The sequence below is a fragment of the Tachysurus fulvidraco genome, chromosome 17 (assembly GCF_022655615.1).
Source record: "Tachysurus fulvidraco isolate hzauxx_2018 chromosome 17, HZAU_PFXX_2.0, whole genome shotgun sequence".
NCBI classification, from domain to species: Eukaryota; Metazoa; Chordata; class Actinopteri; order Siluriformes; family Bagridae; genus Tachysurus; species Tachysurus fulvidraco.
Genome location: NC_062534.1, coordinates 13784517 through 13801528, shown reverse-complemented (window position 1 = coordinate 13801528; position 17012 = coordinate 13784517). Strand labels below are relative to the sequence as shown.

Below are 17012 nucleotides of genomic sequence, written 5' to 3'. Positions count from 1 at the left end.
GCGCCCACACACACACACACACACCACACAGAGGCAGTCGCCACACACAGCACACACAGAGGCAGGCGCCCACAAACACACACACACACAGAGGCCGTCCCACACACACACACACACACACACAGAGGCAGGCGCCCACACACACACACACACACACACAGAGGCAGGCGCCCACACACACACACACCACAGAGTGCATGGGCGTCCGCACAACACACACACACACACACACACGAGGCAGCGCCCACGACACACACACACACACACCAGAGGCAGGCGCCCACACACACACACACACACTCAGAGGCAGGCGCCAACCACACACACACACACACACAGAGGCAGGCGCCCACACACACACACACACACACAGCATAGCAGGCGCCCACACACAAACACACACCACACAGAGGGCAAGGCGTCCTAACACACACACACACACACACCGGCAGGCGCCCACACACACACACAGAGGCAGGCGCCCACACACACACACACACACAGAGGCAGGCGCCCACACACACACACACACACAGAGGCAGGCGCCCACACACACACACACACACACACACACACACACACACACACACACACACACAGAGGCAGGCGCCCACACACACACACACACACACAGAGGCGGGCGCCCACACACACACACACACACACAGAGGCAGTCGCCCACACACACACACACACACACACAGAGGCAGGCGCCCTCACTCACGCACACACACACGCAGTCTCCCACACACACACACACACACAGAGGCAGGCGCCCACACACACACACACACACACAGGCAGCGCCCACACACACACACACACACACAGGCAGGCGCCCACACACACACACACACACACACAGGCAGGCGCCCACACACACACACACACACACACAGGCAGCGCCCACACACCACACACACACACACAGAGGCAGGCGCCCACACACACACACACACACACAGGCAGGCGCCCACACACACACACACACACCCACAGAGTCAGGCGCCCCCACACACACACACACACAAAGACTCAGCCGCCCACACACACAAACACACACAGAGGCAGGCGCCCACACACACACACACACACAGAGGCAGCGCCCACACACACACACACACACACAGAGGCAGGCGCCCACACACACCACACACACACACAGAGGCAGGCGCCCACACACACACACACACACACAGACACACGCCCCCACACACACACACACACACACAGGCCCGCGCCCACACACACACACACACACAGAGGCAGCGCCCACACACACACACACACACAGAGGCAGGCGCCCACACACACACACACACAGAGGCAGGCGCCCACACACACACACACACACACACAGAGGCAGGCGCCCACACACACACACACACACACAGAGGCAGGCGCCCACACACACACACACACAGAGGCAGGCGCCCACACACACACACACACGCACGCGCCCACACACACACACACACACACAGACGCCCACACACACACACACACACACAAAGACAAGAACACACACACACACACACACACACAGAGTCTCGCTCACACACACACACACACACACAGAGGCAGGCGCCCACACACACACACACACACAGAGGCAGGCGCCCACACACACACACACACACACAGAGGCAGGCGCCCACACACACACACACACACACACAGGCAGGCGCCCACACACACACACACACACACAGAGTCAGTCACACACACACACACACACACACACACACACACACACACACACACACAGAGTCAGGCGCCCACACACACACACACACACACACACAGAGGCAGGCGCCCACACACACACACACACACACACAGAGGCAGGCGCCCACACACACAGAGGCAGGCGCCCACACACACACACACACACACAGACGCACGCCCACACACACACACACACACAGACGCGCCCACACACACACACACACACACAGGCAGGCGCCCACACACACTCACACACACACACAGTCAGTCGCCCACACACACACACACACACACACACACACACACACAGAGGCAGGCGCCCACACACACACACACAGCAGGCACCACACACACACACACAGGCAGGCCCCACACACACACACACACACAGAGCAGCGCCCACACAGACACACACACACAGAGTCAGGCGCCCACACACACACACACACACACAGAGGCAGGCGCCCACACACACACACACACACACACAGAGGCAGGCGCCCACACACACACAGAGGCAGGCGCCCACACACACACACACACACAGAGGCAGGCGCCCACACACACACACACACACACAGAGGCAGGCGCCCACACACACACACACACACAGAGGCAGGCGCCCACACACAGCACACACACCACACAGAGGCAGGCGCCCACCACACACACAAACACACAGAGGCAGGCGCCCACACACACACACACACACACAGAGGCAGGCGCCCACACACACACACACACACACAGAGGCAGGCGCCCACACACACACACACAGAGGCAGGCGCCCACACACACAGACGCAGGCGCCCACCCACACACACACACAGAGACAGGCGCCCACACACACACACACAGAGGCAGGCGCCCACACACACACACACACACACAGAGGCAGGCGCCCCACACACACAGACACACACAGAGGCAGGCGCCCACACACACAGAGGCAGGCGCCCACACACACACACACACACACACAGAGGCAGGCGCCCACACACACACACACACACACACACACACACACACACACACACACACAGAGGCAGGCGCCCACACACACACACACACACACAGAGGCAGGCGCCCACACACACACACACAGAGGCAGGCGCCCACACACACACACACACACACACACAGAGGCAGGCGCCCACACACACACACACACACAGAGGCAGGCGCCCACACACACACACACACACAGAGGCAGGCGCCCACACACACACACACACAGAGGCAGGCGCCCACACACACACACACACACACAGAGGCAGGCGCCCACACACACACACACACACACAGAGGCAGGCGCCCACACACACACACACACACAGAGGCAGGCGCCCACACACACACACACACACAGAGGCAGGCGCCCACACACACACACACACACACAGAGGCAGGCGCCCACACACACACACACACACAGAGGCAGGCGCCCACACACACACACACACACAGAGGCAGGCGCCCACACACACACACACACACACAGAGGCAGGCGCCCACACACACACACACACACACAGAGGCAGGCGCCCACACACACACACACACACAGAGGCAGGCGCCCACACACACACACACACACACAGAGGCAGGCGCCCACACACACACACACACAGAGGCAGGCGCCCACACACCCACACACCACAGAGGCAGGCGCCACACACACACACACACACAGAGGCAGGCGCCCCACAAACACACACACAGAGGCAGGCTCCCACACACACACACAGAGGCAGGCGCCACACACACACACAGAGGGCAGGCGCCCACACACACACAAGGCAGGCGCCACACACACACACAGAGGCAGGCGCCACACCACACACACCATCACACACCACACAGAGGCAGGCGCCACACAACACACACACAGAGCAGGCGCCCACACCACACACACACACACAGAGGCAGGCGCCCACACACACAACACACACACAGAGGCAGGCGCCCACACACACACACAACACAGAGGCAGGCGCCCACACACACACACACACACAGAGGCAGGCGCCCACACACACCACACACACACACACAGAGGCATGGCGCCCACACACACACACACACAACAGAGGCAGGCGCCCACACCACACACACCACACACACAGAGCAGGCGCCCACACACACACACACACACACAGAGGCAGGCGCCCCACACACACACACACACACAGAGGCAGGCGCCCACACAACACACACACACACAGAGGCAGGCGCCACACACACACACACACACAGAGGCAGGCGCCCACACACACACACACACACAGACACACACACACACACACACAGAGGCAGGCGCCCACACACACACACACACAGAGGCAGGCGCCACACACACCACACACAGAGGCAGGCGCCCACACACAACACACACAACACAGGCAGGCGCCCACACACACACCACAGAGGCAGCGCCCCACCACACACAACCAGAGGCAGGCGCCCACACACACACACACAGAGGCAGGCGCGCCCACACACACCACACAGAGGCAGGCGGCCACACACACACACCACCAGAGGCAGGCGCCCACACCACACAACACACAGAGGCAGGCGCCCGCCACACACACACAGAGGCAGGCGCCCACACACACACACACACACAGAGGCAGGCGCCCACACACACACACACACACAGAGGCAGGCGCCCACACACACACACACACACAGAGGCAGGCGCCCACACACACACACACACAGAGGCAGGCGCCCACACACACACACACACACAGAGGCAGGCGCCCACACACACACACACAGAGGCAGGCGCCCACACACACACACACACAGAGGCAGGCGCCCACACACACACACACACAGAGGCAGGCGCCCACACACACACACACAGAGGCAGGCGCCCACACACACACACACACACAGAGGCAGGCGCCCACACACACACACACACACAGAGGCAGGCGCCCACACACACACACACACACAGAGGCAGGCGCCCACACACACACACACACACACACAGAGGCAGGCGCCCACACACACACACACACACACACAGAGGCAGGCGCCCACACACACACACACACACAGAGGCAGGCGCCCACACACACACACACACAGAGGCAGGCGCCCACACACACACACACACAGAGGCAGGCGCCCACACACACACACACACAGAGGCAGGCGCCCACACACACACACACACACAGAGGCAGGCGCCCACACACACACACACAGAGGCAGGCGCCCACACACACACACACACACAGAGGCAGGCGCCCACACACACACACACACACAGAGGCAGGCGCCCACACACACACACACACAGAGGCAGGCGCCCACACACACACACACACAGAGGCAGGCGCCCACACACACACACACACACACACAGAGGCAGGCGCCCACACACACACACACACACAGAGGCAGGCGCCCACACACACACACACAGAGGCAGGCGCCCACACACACACACACAGAGGCAGGCGCCCACACACACACACAGAGGCAGGCGCCCACACACACACACACAGAGGCAGGCGCCCACACACACACACACACAGAGGCAGGCGCCCACACACACACAGAGGCAGGCGCCCACACACACACAGAGGCAGGCGCCCACACACACAGAGGCAGGCGCCCACACACACACACACACACACAGAGGCAGGCGCCCACACACACACACACACACACAGAGGCAGGCGCCCACACACACACACACACACACAGAGGCAGGCGCCCACACACACACACACACACACAGAGGCAGGCGCCCACACACACACACACACACACACACAGAGGCAGGCGCCCACACACACACACACACACACACAGAGGCAGGCGCCCACACACACACACACACACACACAGAGGCAGGCGCCCACACACACACACACACACACAGAGGCAGGCGCCCACACACACACACACACACACAGAGGCAGGCGCCCACACACACACACACACACAGAGGCAGGCGCCCACACACACACACACACACACAGAGGCAGGCGCCCACACACACACACACACACAGAGGCAGGCGCCCACACACACACACACACACAGAGGCAGGCGCCCACACACACACACACACAGGCAGGCGCCCACACACACACACACACAGAGGCTGGCGCCCACACACACACACACACACACAGAGGCAGGCGCCCACACACACACACACACACAGAGGCAGGCGCCCACACACACACAGAGGCAGGCGCCCACACACACAGAGGCAGGCGCCCACACACACAGAGGCAGGCGCCCACACACACACACAGAGGCAGGCGCCCACACACACACAGAGGCAGGCGCACACACACACACAGAGGCAGGCGCGCGCACACACACACACACACACACAGGCACACACTCAACAGAAAACTAGCTAACAACCAAACAGAGTAATAAATAAACCAGGACTTGGCTGCTTACTGGCCTGCTAGTTCTACTAACGAATAGTTTCTATTTACAAAAATGTCCTGTAACATCTTTCAGCAAAGTTAATTAAAGCACAACACTGTACAACTAACCAGACAGAAAGACTTACCTTATTACTTAAGAGAATAATGTAGTAGCTTCATTGCTACACAGAAGACTGTTGACTCGGAACAGATTTAAAAGTTGCACCTCAGATTCTGATTGGATCCGAAAAGAAAGCCGTGATCATAGAAAACACGCCCCGGAAAATATTACCGTTATAACGGAAGCAAGTGCAAGAGAATATACTGATATAATTTTTTTTAATCGTATTAAATATATACGAATAAATATAATAACGGGTACACTTTTTTCTGATTTTACTAACATTTTTCTCCATGTGAAATGTCTGTAAATATCGGTTTTATTTTATTTTTTAATTTGCTTGATAAGCTTATTTTGCGTCATTTCCTGTTCCGAGTAAACACGAGTTTCCACCTAGCACGTGTTTGTCCCTAATTCCTGGTTCAAACTGGGAAATATAAATAATATAGTAATAAATAATGTATTGTTTGAGATTGTGCTCAATATTGACATGGCTACATCACATAATTCCTGCACTTTTATAATGTGACTCTTCTCTCTCTGATATGGATTCAGATCCAGTGACTGGGAAGGCCTGTTTGATCATGAACTTGGTTTACTGTCTGTGAAGGTTCCATCTTGGTTCTATGGTTTCTTTTGACTGTGAATGTGCATCTGCATGTTACCCTGTAATGATCTGGGACAGGCTCCAGGTCCAAAGGGGAGGAGAGATGCATAGAACTTTGTTTCCATAGAGTGTATAAAGACAGGAAGACAATACACATTAACATGACTTGACAAAAGGGTCCAAGGCATGAAGATGAACAAATAAATGCATTTTTTTATTGTGTGTTATCCCAAATTAGTTTGAATATAAAAGAGCCAGCAGTAGATTTGTATGAATATACAACAGAAAGTACCTAATAACTAGAAACAAGTAGCTAAAGCAGGCTAAAAAAAATCGCTTGGACGATTTTATTTCATATAATAAAAGAACTTGTATATAAAAAAAGATTTGTATTAGCAATGATGTCTTAATATATCATCATATAACAGAAATAGAATATAGTTTTATCAGAACAGAAAATAATAAAATGAGTAAAATGTATTCTTTAAGAAAGTAACCTCTCTGCTCATGGCACCAAAAACTAAACTTTTAATCGTTTACAAAGTAATATCGTTTCTATTGAGAACACAGACTGGCTCTTAATACCATCTCTGCGTTTAAGGAACATTTAAGTTGTTGTGAAACAGCGGTGATCAGTGTTTGGACACTCGGAAAAATTTGATCAGTAATTGGACACTGGGGGAAATGTGATCGGTGATTGGACGCTGGGAAAAATGTGATTGGTGTTTGGACATTGGGAAAAATTTGATCGGTGATTGGACACTGGGAAAAATGTGATGGGTGATTGGACATTGGGAAAAATGTGATCGGTGATTGGACATTGGGAAATATGTGATCAGTGATTGGACACTGGGGAAAATGTGATCTGTGATTGGACACTGGGTTTAAATGTGATCGGTGATTGGACACTGGGAAAAATGTGATCGGAGATTGGATGCAAGTGCACTGATAGTATAATTCGTGCGAACTTGCTTCAGCCGTATCGCGTTCTAAACCTCTTTGAAAACAAACAAACAAACAAACAAACAAATACGCTAAGGGGATCTTAAAATCGGCAATGTAGCGATAAAGTTTAACGTAGACGACACTGTATTTCCATGTAGCATTATGCAACGTGTCGTCTGTACCACCCACCATCAACACAGCACAGCACAGCATCGCGCACCTCCTCCTGGTCAATGTAGTTTTAAACACACACGACCGCCAACAAACACAAGCGGGTTTAATAATCCGGTCATCTACAAACACCCGCACCACTTTTATCTCACGTCTTTGTCTACACCAAAAACGGTTGTGACACGCTTTTGCGATTTGAAAACGCCATTTTTAACGAATAGGCCTATATATTAATAATATGGTGTTATACAACTGATACTTCTTTAATTTGGCATATGGTTAAAATATTTTCTTTTAGTTTAATATGTTTATATATATATATATATAATATATATATATATATATATCTATATATATATATATATATATATCTATATATATATATGAATAGACTTTAGATTATAGGTTACTAGCTTTATTAATCTATTCCTTATAACCCCATTGGGTGAAGTGTGATGATGTGATGATTGGCAATATTATTTCTATTATGTAAAAATACAGTAATTATTTTATCCAACGCTTTACGCTCTATTTTATTGTAAATGTTTAGTAACTTATTTGTGTTTGTTTACTCGAATGTTGTAACCAAGTAAATAAAAGATATCCCACCAAACGTACACATCTCATCTATCAGAAATCCTAATATAAAGTGTTAAGAACATGAATAAGACCGGACTGTTTTAGCACCACGACACTTCTGGAAAACTATTGCGTAAGAAAGATTTAGAGCAACTCCAGCCTTATCTGGATTTCTGCCATCCCTTTTCGCGATACAACCGCGGTCGTAACGACATCAACTTCATTTCCCAGATACCTCGTTCGCGCATGCGTAGAAGACGTCGGCTGGCAGTGGTAAACAGACGTCAGAAGGGAGTCTTCGCCTCGAGTCAAAACAAAACAAAACAAGATCCGTACGATGAATGACTTTGGACATCTGAATCGGACACACGACGGAAAGGATCGAACCTATCTACAGCGGAAAAACAGCTTCTATAAGAAATCCGCTTTCTCCACTTTTAAAGAGGGATTTTTGACTAACCGGAGGAGTTAGCCGTCTAGGTGGCTACCGAGTTTCTTCTCACGTTTAAACTCTGCTATCGAGTTTTGCCCGGACCGACGAGTTTGTGATGAGAATTATTGCACTTTAGAATCACAAGAAGTACGTAAATTTCGCTTTGGAATTAGCGACTGTGTACGGACGACTTCGGCGTCGTTGCCGCGCAAGCATCGTGTGTGTGTGTGTGCGCGCGCGCGTGCGTGCGTGAGAGTGTGTGTGGAGGACATGGCAGATGGTGACACGCGCCTACACACAGCGTGTGGCGCACACACACACACACACACACACAGAGGCAGGCGCGCACACACGCACACACCACACACAGAGGCAGGCGCCCACCACCAACACACACACACACAGAGGCAGGGCGCCCACACACACACACACACACACAAGAGGCAGGCGCCCACACACAACACACACACACACACAGGAGGCAGGCGCCCACACAACACCAACCACACCACAGAGGCAGGCGCCCACACACACCAGAGGCAGGCGCCCACACACACACAGAGGGCAGGCGCCCACAACACACAACACACACACACAGAGGCAGGGCGCCCACACACACACCACACAGAGGTCAGAGGCAGGCGCCACACACACACACACACACAGAGGGCAGGCGCCCACACCATCACACACAACACACAGAGGCAAGGCGCCCACACACACACCATCCACACACGAGGCAGGCGCCCACACACACACACACACAACAGAGGCGGCGCCCACAAACACAAGAGGAAGGCTCCCCACACAACAGAGGCAGGCGCCCACACACACAAACACACACCACGAGGCAGAGGCGCCCATAAACCCAGAGGCAGGCAGCACACACACACACACAGAGGCAGGCCGCCCACACACACACACACACACACACAGAGCAGGCTGCCCACACACACACACACACAGAGGCAGGGCCCACACACACCACACACCAGAGGCAGGCGCCCACACACACACACCACACAGAGGCAGGCGCCCACACACACCACACACACACACAGAGGCAGGCGCCCACACACACACACACACAGCAGAGGCAGGGCGCCCACACACACACACACACAGAGGCAGGCGCCCACACACACACACACACACACACACAGAGGCAGGCGCCCACACACACACACACACACACAGAGGCAGGCGCCCACACACACACACACACACAGAGGCAGGCGCCCACACACACACACACACACAGAGGCAGGCGCCCACACACACACACACACAGAGGCAGGCGCCCACACACACACACACACACACGCAGGCGCCCACACACACACACACACACACAGAGGCAGGCGCCCACACACACACACACACACACACAGAGGCAGGCGCCCACACACACACACACACACAGAGGCAGGCGCCCACACACACACACACACACACAGAGGCAGGCGCCCACACACACACACACACACACACACAGAGGCAGGCGCCCACACACACACACACACACAGAGGCAGGCGCCCACACACACACACACACACAGAGGCAGGCGCCCACACACACACACACACACACAGAGGCAGGCGCCCACACACACACACACACACACAGAGGCAGGCGCCCACACACACACACACACACAGAGGCAGGCGCCCACACACACACACACACACACAGAGGCAGGCGCCCACACACACACACACACACACACACAGAGGCAGGCGCCCACACACACACACACACACAGAGGCAGGCGCCCACACACACACACACACACACACAGAGGCAGGCGCACACACACACACACACAGAGGCAGGCGCACACACACACACACACAGAGGCAGGCGCCCACACACACACACACACAGAGGCAGGCGCCCACACACACACACACACACAGAGGCAGGCGCCCACACACACACACACACACAGAGGCAGGCGCCCACACACACACACAGAGGCAGGCGCCCACACACACACACACAGGCAGGCGCCCACACACACACACACAGGCAGGCGCCCACACACACACACACAGGCAGGCGCCCACACACACACACACACACAGAGGCAGGCGCCCACACACACACACACACACAGAGGCAGGCGCCCACCCACACACACACACACACAGAGGTCAGGCGCCCACAACACATCACATCACACACCACAGGAGGCAGGCGCCCACACATCACACACACACACACCACAGAGGCAGGCGCCCCACACACACACACACACACAAGGAGGGCAGGCGCCAACACACCACACACACAGAGGCAGGCCGCCCAACACACACACCACAGAGGCCGGCGGCCCCACACACACACACACAGAGCAGGCTCCCACACACACACACAGAGGCAGGCGCCCACCACACACACACAGAGGGCAGGCGCCCACACACCACACACAGAGGCAGGCGCCCAACGACACACACCAGAGGGCAGGCGCCCACCACACACACCAGAGGCAAGGCCCTACACACACACACAGAGGCATAGGCGGCCCACCACACACACAGAGGCAGGCGCCCACACACACACACAGAGGCAGGCGCCCACACACACACCACAGAGGCAGGCGCCCCACACACACACACAGGCAGGCGCCCCACACACACACACACAGGCAGGCGCCCACACACACACCACACAGGCAGGCGCCCACACACACACACCCAGGCAAGGCGCCCCCCCCACACAACACACACAGGCAGGCGGCCCCACACACAACACACCACAGAGCAGGCGCCCACACACACACACCACACACAGAGGCAGGCGCCACACACACCACACACACACAGAGGCAGGCGCCCACACACACACACACACAGAGGCAGGCGCCTCACACACACACAACACACACAGAGGCAGGCGCCCACACACACACACACACAGATTGCTATGCGCCCATCAACCACACACAACACACTAGAGAGCAGGCTGCCCCACACACACACACACATCAGAGGCAGGCGCCCCACACACACACACCACACACAGAGGCAGGCGCCCACACACACACACACACACACACACACACACACAGAGGCAGGCGCCCACACACACACACACACACACAGAGGCAGGCGCCCACACACACACACACACAGAGGCAGGCGCCCACACACACACACACAGAGGCAGGCGCCCACACACACACACACACAGAGGCAGGCGCCCACACACACACACACACAGAGGCAGGCGCCCACACACACACAGAGGCAGGCACCCGCCCACACACACACAGAGGCAGGCGCCCACACACACACACACAGAGGCAGGCGCCCACACACACACACACAGAGGCAGGCGCCCACACACACACACACAGAGGCAGGCGCCCACACACACACACACAGAGGCAGGCGCCCGCCCACACACACACAGAGGCAGGCGCCCACACACACACACAGAGGCAGGCGCCCACACACACACACAGAGGCAGGCGCCCACACACACACACAGAGGCAGGCGCCCACACACACACACAGAGGCAGGCGCCCACACACACACACACGCGCACGCACACAGAGGCAGGCGCGCACACTCACACAGAGGCAGGCGCCCACACACACACACACAGAGGCAGGCGCCCACACACACACACAGAGGCAGGCGCCCACACACACACACACACACACAGAGGCAGGCGCCCACACACACAGAGGCAGGCGCCCACACACACACAGAGGCAGGCGCCCACACACACACACACACACACACACACACACACACACACACACACAGGTGCACACACACACACACACAGGTGCACACACACACAGAGGCAGGCGCCCACACACACAGAGGCAGGCGCCCACACACACAGAGGCAGGCGCCCACACACACAGAGGCAGGCGCGCACACGCACACACACCGAGGCAGGCGCGCACACGCACACACACCGAGGCAGGCGCGCACACGCACACACACCGAGGCAGGCGCGCACACGCACACACACCGAGGCAGGCGCGCACACGCACACACACCGAGGCAGGCGCGCACACGCACACACACCGAGGCAGGCGCGCACACACGCACAGAGGCAGGCGCACACACACGCACAGAGGCAGGCGCGCACACACGCACAGAGGCAGGCGCGCACACACGCACAGAGGCAGGCGCACACACGCGCACACACACGCGCACACACACACACACACACACAGAGGCAGGCGCACACACACACACACAGAGGCAGGCGCACACACACACACAGAGGCAGGCGCACACACACACACACAGAGGCAGGCGCACACACACACACACAGAGGCAGGCGCACACACACACACACAGAGGCAGGCGCACACACACACACACAGAGGCAGGCGCACACACACACACACACAGGCAGGCGCACACACACACAGAGGCAGGCGCACACACACACACAGAGGCAGGCGCACACACACACACAGAGGCAGGCGCCCACACACACACACAGAGGCAGGCGCACACACACACACAGAGGCAGGCGCACACACACACACAGAGGCAGGCGCACACACACACGCGCACACACACACAGAGGCAGGCGCACACACACACGCGCACACACACACAGAGGCAGGCGCACACACACACAGAGGCAGGCGCACACACACACAGAGGCAGGCGCACACACACACACAGAGGCAGGCGCACACACACACACAGAGGCAGGCGCACACACACACACAGAGGCAGGCGCACACACACACACAGAGGCAGGCGCACACACACACACAGAGGCAGGCGCACACACACACAGAGGCAGGCGCACACACACACACAGAGGCAGGCGCGCACACACACACACACACACACACACAGAGGCAGGCGCGCACACACACACACACACACACACACACACACACAGAGGCAGGCGCGCACACACACACACACACACACACACACACACACACACACACACACAGAGGCAGGCGCACACACACACAGAGGCAGGCGCACACACACACAGAGGCAGGCGCACACACACACAGAGGCAGGCGCACACACACACACAGAGGCAGGCGCACACACACACACAGAGGCAGGCGCACACACACACACAGAGGCAGGCGCGCGCACACACACACACACACACACAGGCACACACTCAACAGAAAACTAGCTAACAACCAAACAGAGTAATAAATAAACCAGGACTTGGCTGCTTACTGGCCTGCTAGTTCTACTAACGAATAGTTTCTATTTACAAAAATGTCCTGTAACATCTTTCAGCAAAGTTAATTAAAGCACAACACTGTACAACTAACCAGACAGAAAGACTTACCTTATTACTTAAGAGAATAATGTAGTAGCTTCATTGCTACACAGAAGACTGTTAACTCGGAACAGATTTAAAAGTTGCACCTCAGATTCTGATTGGATCCGAAAAGAAAGCCGTGATCATAGAAAACACGCCCCGGAAAATATTACCGTTATAACGGAAGCAAGTGCAAGAGAATATACTGATATAATTTTTTTTAATCGTATTAAATATATACGAATAAATATAATAACGGGTACACTTTTTTCTGATTTTACTAACATTTTTCTCCATGTGAAATGTCTGTAAATATCGGTTTTATTTTATTTTTTAATTTGCTTGATAAGCTTATTTTGCGTCATTTCCTGTTCCGAGTAAACACGAGTTTCCACCTAGCACGTGTTGTCCCTAATTCCTGGTTCAAACTGGGAAATATAAAATAATATAGTAATAAATAATGTATTGTTTGAGATTGTGCTCAATATTGACATGGCTACATCACATAATTCCTGCACTTTTATAATGTGACTCTTCTCTCTCTGATATGGATTCAGATCCAGTGACTGGGAAGGCCTGTTTGATCATGAACTTGGTTTACTGTCTGTGAAGGTTCCATCTTGGTTCTATGGTTTCTTTTGACTGTGAATGTGCATCTGCATGTTACCCTGTAATGATCTGGGACAGGCTCCAGGTCCAAAGGGGAGGAGAGATGCATAGAACTTTGTTTCCATAGAGTGTATAAAGACAGGAAGACAATACACATTAACATGACTTGACAAAAGGGTCCAAGGCATGAAGATGAACAAATAAATGCATTTTTTTATTGTGTGTTATCCCAAATTAGTTTGAATATAAAAGAGCCAGCAGTAGATTTGTATGAATATACAACAGAAAGTACCTAATAACTAGAAACAAGTAGCTAAAGCAGGCTAAAAAAAATCGCTTGGACGATTTTATTTCATATAATAAAAGAACTTGTATATAAAAAAAGATTTGTATTAGCAATGATGTCTTAATATATCATCATATAACAGAAATAGAATATAGTTTTATCAGAACAGAAAATAATAAAATGAGTAAAATGTATTCTTTAAGAAAGTAACCTCTCTGCTCATGGCACCAAAAACTAAACTTTTAATCGTTTACAAAGTAATATCGTTTCTATTGAGAACACAGACTGGCTCTTAATACCATCTCTGCGTTTAAGGAACATTTAAGTTGTTGTGAAACAGCGGTGATCAGTGTTTGGACACTCGGAAAAATTTGATCAGTAATTGGACACTGGGGGAAATGTGATCGGTGATTGGACGCTGGGAAAAATGTGATTGGTGTTTGGACATTGGGAAAAATTTGATCGGTGATTGGACACTGGGAAAAATGTGATGGGTGATTGGACATTGGGAAAAATGTGATCGGTGATTGGACATTGGGAAAATATGTGATCAGTGATTGGACACTGGGGAAAATGTGATCTGTGATTGGACACTGGGTTTAAATGTGATCGGTGATTGGACACTGGGAAAAATGTGATCGGAGATTGGATGCAAGTGCACTGATAGTATAATTCGTGCGAACTTGCTTTCAAGCCGTATCGCGTTCTAAACCTCTTTGAAAACAAACAAACAAACAAACAAACAAATACGCTAAGGGGATCTTAAAATCGGCAAATGTAGCGATAAAGTTTAACGTAGACGACACTGTATTTCCATGTAGCATTATGCAACGTGTCGTCTGTACCACCCACCATCAACACAGCACAGCACAGCATCGCGCACCTCCTCCTGGTCAATGTAGTTTTAAACACACACGACGCCAACAAACACAAGCGGGTTTAATAATCCGGTCATCTACAAACACCCGCACCACTTTTATCTCACGTCTTTTGTCTACACCAAAAACGTGTTGTGACACGCTTTTTGCGATTGAAAACGCCATTTTTAACGAATAGGCCTATATATTAATAATATGGTGTTATACAACTGATACTTCTTTAATTTGGCATATGGTTAAAATATTTTCTTTTAGTTTAATATGTTTATATATATATATATATATATATATATATATATATATATATATATATATATATATATATATATATATATATGAATAGACTTTAGATTATAGGTTACTAGCTTTATTAATCTATTCCTTATAACCCCATTGGGTGAAGTGTGATGATGTGATGATTGGCAATATTATTTCTATTATTTAAAAATACAGTAATTATTTTATCCAACGCTTTACGCTCTATTTTATTGTAAATGTTTAGTAACTTATTTGTGTTTGTTTACTCGAATGTTGTAACCAAGTAAATAAAAGATATCCCCACCAAACGTACACATCTCATCTATCAGAAATCCTAATATAAAGTGTTAAGAACATGAATAAGACCGGACTGTTTTAGCACCACGACACTTCTGGAAAACTATTGCGTAAGAAAGATTTAGAGCAACTCCAGCCTTATCTGGATTTCTGCCATCCCTTTTCGCGATACACCGCGGCGTAACGACATTCAACTTCATTTCCCAGATACCTCGTTCGCGCATGCGTAGAAGACGTCGGCTGGCAGTGGTAAACAGACGTCAGAAGGGAGTCTTCGCCTCGAGTCAAAACAAAACAAAACAAGATCCGTACGATGAATGACTTTGGACATCTGAATCGGACACACGACGGAAAGGATCGAACCTTATCTACAGCGGAAAAACAGCTTCTATAAGAAAATCCGCTTTCTTCCAC

The 17012-nt window shown here is 53.2% G+C and overlaps 1 protein-coding gene across 1 annotated transcript in view; it reads right to left on the bottom strand.

Moving 5' to 3' along the window:
* Positions 1–6434, bottom strand: part of si:ch211-126c2.4 — a 19585-nt gene extending 13151 nt beyond the window's left edge. The window contains exon 1 of the mRNA XM_027135099.2: positions 6284–6434. The gene's annotated coding sequence lies outside the window, so the exon portion shown is untranslated. The remainder of the gene's footprint in view (positions 1–6283) is intronic.
* Between the last annotated feature and the right edge of the window lie 10578 nt (positions 6435–17012).